This window comes from Nomascus leucogenys, chromosome 1a, assembly GCF_006542625.1.
Source record: "Nomascus leucogenys isolate Asia chromosome 1a, Asia_NLE_v1, whole genome shotgun sequence".
Classification (NCBI taxonomy): Eukaryota; Metazoa; Chordata; class Mammalia; order Primates; family Hylobatidae; genus Nomascus; species Nomascus leucogenys.
This window is the reverse complement of record NC_044381.1, coordinates 51,723,530-51,733,362: the sequence shown is the minus strand read 5'-3', so window position 1 is coordinate 51,733,362 and position 9,833 is coordinate 51,723,530. Positions and strand designations below refer to the sequence as shown.

General features: G+C 42.8%; 1 non-coding gene across 1 annotated transcript; it reads left to right on the top strand.

Moving 5' to 3' along the window:
* Positions 1–4,036: 4,036 nt before the first annotated feature.
* On the top strand, positions 4,037–4,104 carry LOC115836055. Its single transcript, XR_004031057.1, has one exon. It is a non-coding gene; the product is annotated as a small nucleolar RNA SNORD95 (small nucleolar RNA).
* The last annotated feature ends 5,729 nt before the right edge of the window (positions 4,105–9,833 follow it).

The window sequence follows — 9,833 nt, the reverse complement described above, 5'->3', positions numbered from 1 at the left end:
AGGCGTGGGCCACTGTACCCAGCTAAGTGATAATTTTAAAATGAAGAAAAGGCATTTAGGAATGCTGCATTAAATTGCTAAAATTATTATTACTATTATTATTATTTTTGGAGATGGAGTCTTGCTCTGTCATCCAGGCTGGAGTGTAGTGGCGCCATCTAGGCTCACTGGAAGCTCCGCCTCCCGGGTTCATCCCATTCTCCTGCCTCAGCCTCCTGAGTAGCTGGGACTACAGGTGCCCGCCACCACGCTCGGCTAAGTTTTTGTATTTTTAGTAGAGACAGGGTTTCACCGTGTTAGCCAGGGTGGTCTTGATCTCCTGACCTCATGATCCGCCTGCCTCGGCCTCCCAAAGTGCTGGGATTACAGGCGTGAGCCATTGCGTCCAGCCAAAATTATTTTTTAATTGTAGCAGACATTGAAATTATTTTTCTACTACCCATTTCAGTTCCCTTGAGTGACAACCATGATGTTTAGGAGGAGTGGACCTCATATTCAGATCCAGAAGAGGGACCCGATTTTCTAGATCACTGAGAATAATTCCATTTTCTTGTCATAGGGATGATACGAATTTAAGTCAGAGGATGGCACTTCCCTAGCTACAGAAATAGGATCAGAATCTATGGCCGTATCACCCTGCACGTGCTTGATCTCAGAAGTTAAACAGGGTTGGGCCTGGGAAGTGCTTGGATGGGAGAAATAGGATCAGGGTAGCCCAATCAGAGTGAAGCCTGGGACTTCTGTATGGCGGTCCTAAAAACTGGCCTTGGCCTTAGCTGTGTGTTGGATGTGAATGAGAAACCACCACGAATGCTATTAGCAGTCATTTTATGAGGCCAGCCTGAGAACAAAGCCAACATTTAGAGGCAGGAAAAATTGAGAGGATTGCAGGAAAAATTGAGCCAGAGCCTGGACCAAACCGTCCCTGGATCAAGCCATGAAAAGTCCTGTGGACTTTTCAGTTACAGGAGCCAGTAAATTCCCTTAATTGTTTAAGCCAGTTGAATAGCTTTTCTGTTACTTGCCACAGAAATAATCTCAATCGATAGTTCCTTTGTTGTGCTTCAGTAATTTAGGCTTAATTGAAACAAACAGGCCTCATTAAAAAAGGATACATTTATAGCTTCAGAATATAAAATACATTTATTGTTTTTGTTATATGCATATTGTAAAGGATCAAAACTAAAGTCCCAAAAGCCAAACCTCACTGTCTCATTCACAAAGAATATGGGCTATGAAATTTTAAGAAAAGCAAACCATTATAATTAAAGTTGTTTGAAGATAAAGAAAAAATTATGGATGAGCCAAAACTGAAGCAGTTGGAAAGAGCAACAGCTATTTTGACAAACTTCTGCCGAGCTAGGCAGAATAGAAATGAAGAAAAATGGATACCAGTTTAAGATCTGCGATTTGCTAGTTACTTTCATGTATATTATCACACTGAATTCTTACAATAAGCCTTTGAGTTTGCAATTATCCCCTCCCCCACCCCACCACCATTTGTGGAAGGAGGCTTACAGAGGAAAAGTAATTTTTTCAAGATCATATAGTTATTTAGTATCAGAGGCAGGATTTGAGCGCAGATTATGCTCTTTCTACAAACTTGCTGTTTGCTTATGATATATAGCTGGAAACTATAGGGGTCCTTAATGCCAGCCAGGGTTGGAACAACTTAGCTGAAACTGTCATCCTCTGGTTTCGGATGCATGTAGCAGTTGCTCCATGTGCTGGAGGTGCCTTATATTTCAGATCCTAAGCTTTAGTTATTTTGGATATTATTTAATTTACAAACAAGACTGGCCTGTTGCCTTGGGAATCGCAATGCAAGGAAAGAATTGGACTCAGCAGTGTTTGCCTGCACATAACCTAACCAAACATAGGCTGCCTTATTCTGATGCATTGCCTCCTTCTTGTTTTTCTAAAAAGATTCACTAACCCTCTGCCAATATGATAAGTGTTGGGGGAAATGAGTTTCTGAATTGTCATTCTAGGAATTGCCTTTTGCAGCTGAAACTTCACCACTTAGTTAAGCCCTCCCCTGCCATCTGCTCGGCTCCAAAACTGCTGCAAAGGTTGAGAAGAACTGCTAAAATTACAAAAAACCATATCTATGATAGAAATTCCATGGCATGAAATCTTCTCATTTTTACATCTTGTTGAACACTGGCTTCAGAGGACCATACTCTTAAGATCATCAAGGATACTGTCTTCAAAGGCAGTCCTTTCATCAGCAGATGATTGTTCGCAAAAATTCGTCTGAACCAACCTCATAGTCCATTGCTTGCAAACTCATCTCATCCCCAGCTCTGGGACCAATGAAGTCTGAGAGAATTCAAGGAGACCTCAATCAGTTTTGACAGCTTACTGTTATCTTAGTCTGTTGGTACATATGAAAGTAACTTACACAGTGCTGGGCACACAGTAGGCATTGTTCCTCAGGTCTAATCGGTAGATCTGCTCATATGTTTATGAGCAAATTCATTGTCTTGTGCCCTTGAAGAATCCACATCATTATCTTTTCTCTATGTCTCCAGTCTATAATTTGTCAAGAATTGAAGTTTTTTTTTTTCTTTTTGAGATGGAGCCTCACTCTGTCACCCAGGCTGGAGTGCAGTAGTGGGATCTTGGCTCACTGCAACCTCTGCCTCCCGGGTTCAAGTGATTCTCCTGCCTCAGCCTCCCAAGTAGCTGGGATCACAGGAACGTGTCACCACACCTGGCTAATTTTTGTATTTTCAGTAGAGACGGTTTTACCATGTTGGCTAGGCTGGTCTTGAATTCCCGACCTCAGGTGATCCAACCACCTCGGCCTCCCAAAGTGTTGGGATTACAGGCATGAGCCACTGCACCCGGCCAAGAACTGAAGTTTCTTTTATGATCAGTTCAGTCCATGTAAAGTCCTGGCTGGGTCTTTCATACTTGCTTCCATGTCTCTCTAACGTTTACTCATTCAATATGAGTGTTTATTAGATAATTTTTGCCAGTGTTAATGCTTGTCATGGAGATCCAAAGTGTCTTAAGTCATGTTCCCCAGAAACAGAGATTGAGGTAGGAATTCTTAGGCAAATGATTTAGTGAGGGAATGCTGCAAAGGTAGGAGGGATACAGTATAAGGTAGGGGAAGAAGCAAGGCAATGATGTGATTTGATGGGGCACTATGGAGAGTGAATTATACCCATAGAGGTTATTCTCCCCGTCAGCAAAGGTGCTGGGCTGTGATACCCCTGCCATCACCAGTGATTGGCTATGGACCACCCGGAGAGCAGGGATGAGTGAAAGCCCGTGCAGACTCTCCAGCTTCTCCAGGCCAAGTGTATGAGCATGTGTACTGGTGAACACGGCTGTGTGATGACTTTTGCGTGCTCTGGGCACTTTTGCCTTCTAAGGGCTCCTTCCTTCATTAAACAATATATTAAAAATTAGGGTGGTGGGGCCGGGTGCGGTGGCTCATACCAGTAATCCCAGCACTTTGGGAGGCCAAGGTGGGTGGATCATGAGGTCAGGAGATCGAGACCATCCTGGCTAACATGGTGAAACCCTGTATCTACTAAAAAAATACAAAATGTTAGCCAGGCGTTGTGGTGGACACCTGTAGTCCCAGCTACTCGGGAGGCTGAGGCAGGAGAATGGCATGAACGTGGGAGGAGGAGCTTGCAGTGAGCCTAGATAGCATCACTGCACTCCAACCTGGGTGACAGAGCGAGACTCTGTCACACACACACAAAAAAAATTAGGGTGGTGGGCTGGACATGGTGGCTCACACCTATAATTCCAGAGCTTTGGGAGGCTGAGGTGAGCACATCACCTGAGGTCAGGAGTTCGAGATCAGCCTGGCCAACATGGTGAATCCCCATCTGTACTAAAAATACAAAATTAGCTGGGAGGGGTGGTGTGAGCCTGTAATCCCAGCTACTTGGGAGGCTGAGACAGGAGAATCGCTTAACCCAGGAGGCGGAGGTTGCGGTGAGCCGAGATAGCACTACTGCACTCCAGCCTGGGCAATAAAAGCGAAACTGCATCTCAAAAAAAAAAAAAAATTTGGGTGGTGACCCCAACATTCCATCTGAATGCCTGTGCTGAAACCCAGAGGCTGTTTCTGAACCACTGCATAAAAAAGCATTAAAATTAAATTTTATGACTGCATTGATATATATATGAATATAATCCCGGTTGGAATATATTTGTTTATTTATTTTAAGATTTTGAAAGAGATTAAAACATTTTCATGGGTTTCTAAAAGTATCATGGGAACTTGGCATTGTGCCTACTGTGTGTAATGGATAAACTGACCCTGTTAGTGAAGGTGGAATCATGTGGAGAGCCAGCCCTGTGTGGTTCAGGGATGCTGGAGTGCCAAGTGTATAGCTGGTTTTGTGTCTGGTCTTTGCTTCCATTTCCTACCTGCCTGGATTCCAACTAACCCTATTACCTTCTTTTTCTAATGTCCACGCTCTACTGAGACTGTATTGGTTTGAACAACAGTGTTCCCCCAAAATTTATGTCCTCCTGGAACCTCAGGATGTGTCTTATTTAGAAATAGAATCCTTGGGCCGGGCGCGGTGGCTCACGCTTGTAATCCCAGCACTTTTGGAGGCCGAGGCGGGCGGATCACGAGGTCAGGAGTTCGAGACCACGGTGAAACCCCGTCTCTACTAAAAAGTACAAAAATATTAGCCGGGCGTGGTGGCGGACGCCTGTAGTCCTAGCTACTCGGAGAGGCTGAGGCAGGAGAATGGCGTGAACCCGGGAGGCGGAGCTTGCAGTGAGCCGAGATCGTGCCACTGCACTTCAGCCTGGGCTGCAGAGCAAGATTCTGTCTCAAAAAAAAAAAAAAAAAAAGAAAAAGAAAAAAAAGGATATCATCTAAGGGAGTTTAACAAAAATGCAGATTGTTAGGCTTCACTCCTAGAAAATCAATGAGTCTAAGGCTCAAGGATCTATATCTTTAAATATAACCACGGTGACTTGGATCAAGTGGTCCATGAACCACACTTTGAAAAGCGCTGCTCTGTACTATGAGATGCCAAATACACAGTGTGAATTATTTTGTATCCAACAATATTTTATTCAACACAAGTTTCCCCCTTGTGTATGTCTAGCTGTTCCAGCACGATTTATTGTAATGACCATTCTTTCTCCATTTCTTGTAGTTTCATTTTTTGTCATAAATCAAGTGTCCATATGTACTCAAGTTCTAGGCGTGACTCTCCTATTTTATTCTCTCTATATAATCCCTATCATCATCCATTATAAACACATTTTGAGAAATTCTTCTGTGGATCAAAGGGCAAGAAACCTTGGAACACCCCATGAATCATTTTATGAGTGGGCATAATATCAGTAAAATTTAGAGATGATCATTTAGAAAGCAGTGCCCAGCATTTCCTGGAATCCTCATTTAAATACATCCATATGATCTACCAAATACAATTTCTGATGTTTTCAGAAATCTGTATATAGTTCAGTAACACCCAGGAACTACTCTTTTTCCCTCTCCATTTTCATTGCTTTCCTTCCCCAAAACCTCTTTTGCCAAATCAGTAGTACAACATTTTGGAAAACAAGTCCCGTTTATTAAGAGCACCTTATCTGACATTCAAACGTCGTCAGGAAAGAAAGATAAAATATAGACTTAGTAGTATTTATCTCTCAGCTGTTCTACCTTTGAACAAAGGTTTCACCTCCCAGCAATTTGCTACTGCCTCAAATAGGGTGCCTGTTGTAAATGTAGCTTGATTGAGTTAGATTTAAAAATGAGAAAAAAGGCCAGGTGTGGTGGCTCATGCTTGCAATCTCAGTACTTTGGGAGGCTGAGGCAGGCGGATCACGAAGTCAAGAGATCGAGACCATCCTGGCCAACATGGTGAAACGTCATCTCTACTAAAAATACAAAAATTAGCTGGGCATGGTGGTGCATGCCTGTAGTCTCAGCTACTCAGGAGGCTGAGGTGGGAGAATTGCTTGAACCCAGGAGGCGGAGGTTGCAGTGAGCCAAGATTGTGCCACTGCACTGCAGCCTGGCAACAGAGCGAGACTCCATCTCAAAAAAAAAGAGAGAAAAAAACCCTCAATATATTCTACATATTTGTCTGCTTGTAAAAGAGACTTCTGTTTAAATGTAGTTGAATGCCAGCAAAGTAATTTTGGTCAAGCAAGCTCTTAAAAACAACTTTTAGGCCAGGCGCAGTGGCTCACGCCTGTAATCCCAGTACTTTGGGAGGCCGAGGCAGGCGGATCATGAGGTCAGGAGTTCAAGACCAGCCTGGCCAAGATGGTGAAACCCTGTCTCCACTAAAAATACAAAGCTTAGCCAGGCGTGGTGGTGAGCACTTGTAATCTTAGCTACTTGGGAGGCTGAGACAGAGAATTGCTTGAACCCGGGAGGCAGTGGTTGCAGCGAGCTGACATCTTGCTACTGCACTTCAGCCTGGGCGACAGAGTGACACTCTGTCTCAAAACAAAACAAAACAACAACAACAAAAACAAAACAAAAAAACCCTTATTTTTATAGTATTACATAAAACAAGTTAAAAAGATTGCATTTGTGTTGAATCACAGGTGAGGAAACTGAGGAACACAGCTGTGAAATTACTTAGCTAAAACCATGAAGGAAATTGTATAAACAACACGAGATTTCACTGCATTGCTTTTCGGTGAGTTCTGAGGTTGGAGGCAGTCACCCAGCTGGATTTCCAGAGAGGGCAGCAGCTTTCCGTTAGAAATGGTTCAGGCTTGCAATACCAAGTTTCAATTTATATCTGTAGTTGTGGATAGTCAAGTGGTGACCCAGCTGGTCACAGGAAAAGCGTGTGGGCTAAATGAAGGGTTGCTATTCGCATGATAACGGTATCACCACCTCCAATAACAGCACAGAATTTCTCAACAGCACAGAAAGGGACTTTTTGTTTTGTTCTTCAATATAGGGGGTGTGATGGCCTCAGAATGAGCCCTGTTATATGGTATATGCATTTCTCCATTCTCTGTCAGTAAGAAGCCCAACAACTAAGTGTGGAAAGAATTTTAATTATTCTGTAGCCAACTGCCCAGCATGTAGGACCTCAACTGATGAACTGATGATCAACTGGGGAGAAGCAAATAGGTTTGGAGACCTAAGAAGTCACCCATAGCTACCATGCTAATGGCAGACATGCATGGGCCCTCCTCTTTCTGCTCAGACGGCATAGTTCTATGAGATAGGGTCTCACTCTGTCACCCAGTCTGGAGTGCAGTGGCATGATCCTGACTCACTGCAACCTCCACCTCCTGGGCTTAAACAATCCTCCCACCCCAGCCTCCCGAGTAGCTGGGATTACAGGCATGTGCCACCATGCCCGGCTAATTTTTGTATTTTTAGTAGAGACAGGGTTTCGCCATGTTGTCCAGGCTGCTCCCAAACTCCTGGCCTCAACTGATCCACCTGCCTTGGTCTCCCAAAATGCTGGGATTACAGGCTTCAGCCACTGCGCCCAGCTTTTCTACCTTTCGAGCATAATTAGCTGAAAATTTCCTCTAGTAGTGTGCATAATTATCCGAATGACCAGTACTTTCTGTGCTAGTCTAGTCATATTTTATTGTCATATTAGAAATAAAGGTCATTATGTTAATGGTTGAAGTGGATGTTTTGGGTAGCCGCCATCCCTGACGGGGGAGTGGGCAGTGCTGGGGAACAGGATGGTGAGTCATATCTGTAAGAGAAAACGGAATTCCCTTTGAACATATTTCTCAAGCTTCGCTGATAGTATGGGTTAATCTGCACTGTTGGTTAAACATACAGATTTCCAGGCTTTTCCTTTGGGGATGCTCATTAAGATTGAGATATGTCCCTGGAATATGTATTTTTAACAACCATGTGATTTTTGTCACTAGAGAAGTGTGGGAAGCCCTACCCTATGAAGTATGATTTTGAAACAGTGGTCAGAGACTGGGAGTCCCTGATTCCCAAATATCCACCATCATTGCCTTAGAATATTTCTCTCTTTCTTACCACTTTCTCAAACCTCTATTGTCTACCTCCCACTAATTACCATTCAGTCCCACATGGTTGTCTTATTCTTACCTCAAATTTATTGTGTCCTCATCATTTCACCTCTGTCAACAGTTTCCATTCCATTTCAAGTCATACCCATTCTACACACTGAGTCACAGTGGCACCAAATGATTTGCTATTCCACCCTATATCATGCTCTTCAAACCTTTTTACGTTTCCACATTGCATTTTCTGCATACATTGCCTTCTCTCACTATTCAGCCCATTGCACTTCTGTTTCTTCTTCAAGAGTTCATACATCATTTCCCTAGGGAAAGTTGGCTAACCATATGCAGAAAGATGAAACTGGACCCGTACCTATCATCACAGACAAAAGTTAACTCAAGAAGGATTAAAGATAAATGTAAGACCTCAAACTATAAAGTTTCTAGAATAAGATCTAAGAAATCCCCTCTGGACATCAGCCTTGGCAAAGAATTTATGACCAAGTCCTCAAAAGCAGTTGCAGCAAAAATAAAAATTGACAATTGAGACCTAATTAAACTGAAGAGCTTCTGCACAGAAAAAAAAAAGAAAAAGAAAAAGAAAAAGAAAAAAACTATTAAAAGAGTAAATAGACAACCAACAGAATGGCAGAAAATTCTCCAACTATGCATCTGATAAAGGATTAATATCCAGAGTCTATAAGGAACTTAAATCAACACACAAAAAAAGCATAACTCCATTAAAAAGTAGGCAAAGGACATGGACAGATACTCCTCAAAAGAAGACATACAAATGGCCAACAAAAATACAAAAAAATGCTCAGCATCACTAATCATCAGAGAGATTAAAATCAAAACCACAATGAGATACCATCTCACATCAGGCAGAACGGCTATTACTAAAAAGTAAAAACATAACAGGTGCTGTCAAGGCTGTGGGGAAGAGGGAATGCTTATACACTGTTGGTGGGAATATAAATTGTAGGTTAGTGCAAAAGTAACTGCAGTTATTGCCATTAAAAGCAATGGCAAAAACCTCAGTTACTTTTGCACCAAGCTAATGGTTAAGCCACTGTGGAATTAATTTGGAGATTTGTCAAAGGACTAAAAGTAGAGCTATCATTTGACCCAGCAATCCCATTACTGGGTATATACCCAGAGGAAAATAAATCATTCTACTAAAAAGACACATGCACTCATATATTCATTGCAGCACTATTCATAATAACAAAAACATGGAATCAACCTAGGTGTCCATCAATGGTGGATTGGATAAACAAATCACGGCTGTAATCCCAGCACTTTGGGAAGTTGAGGTGGGCGATCACCAGGTCAGAAGTTCGAGACCAGCCTGGCCAACATAGTGAAACCCCGTCTCTACTAAAAAATACAAAAATTAGCTGGGCATGGTGATGCACACCTGTAGTCCCAGCTACTCGGGAGGCTGAGGCAGGAAAATCACTTGAACCTGGGAGGCAGAGGTTGTGGTGAGAGATGATGCTACTGCACTCCAGCCTGGGTGACACAGCGAGACTCCTTCTCAAAAAAAAAAAAAAAAAAGAAAGAAAATGTGGGACATATACACCATGGAACACTATGCAGCCGTAAAAAGAACAAAATCAAGTTCTTTGCAGCAACGTGGATGCAGCTGGAGGCCATTATCCTAAGTGAATTAACACAGAAACAGAAATCCAAATGCTGCAGATTCTTACCTGTAAGAAGGAGCTGAACATTGGGTACTCATGGACATCAAGATGGGAACAATAGACACTGGGGACTCCACAAGGAGGGTGGAAGGGATGGGGAAAGGGCTGAAAAACTTCCTGTTGGTTACTATGTTCACTCTCTGGGTGACGGGATCA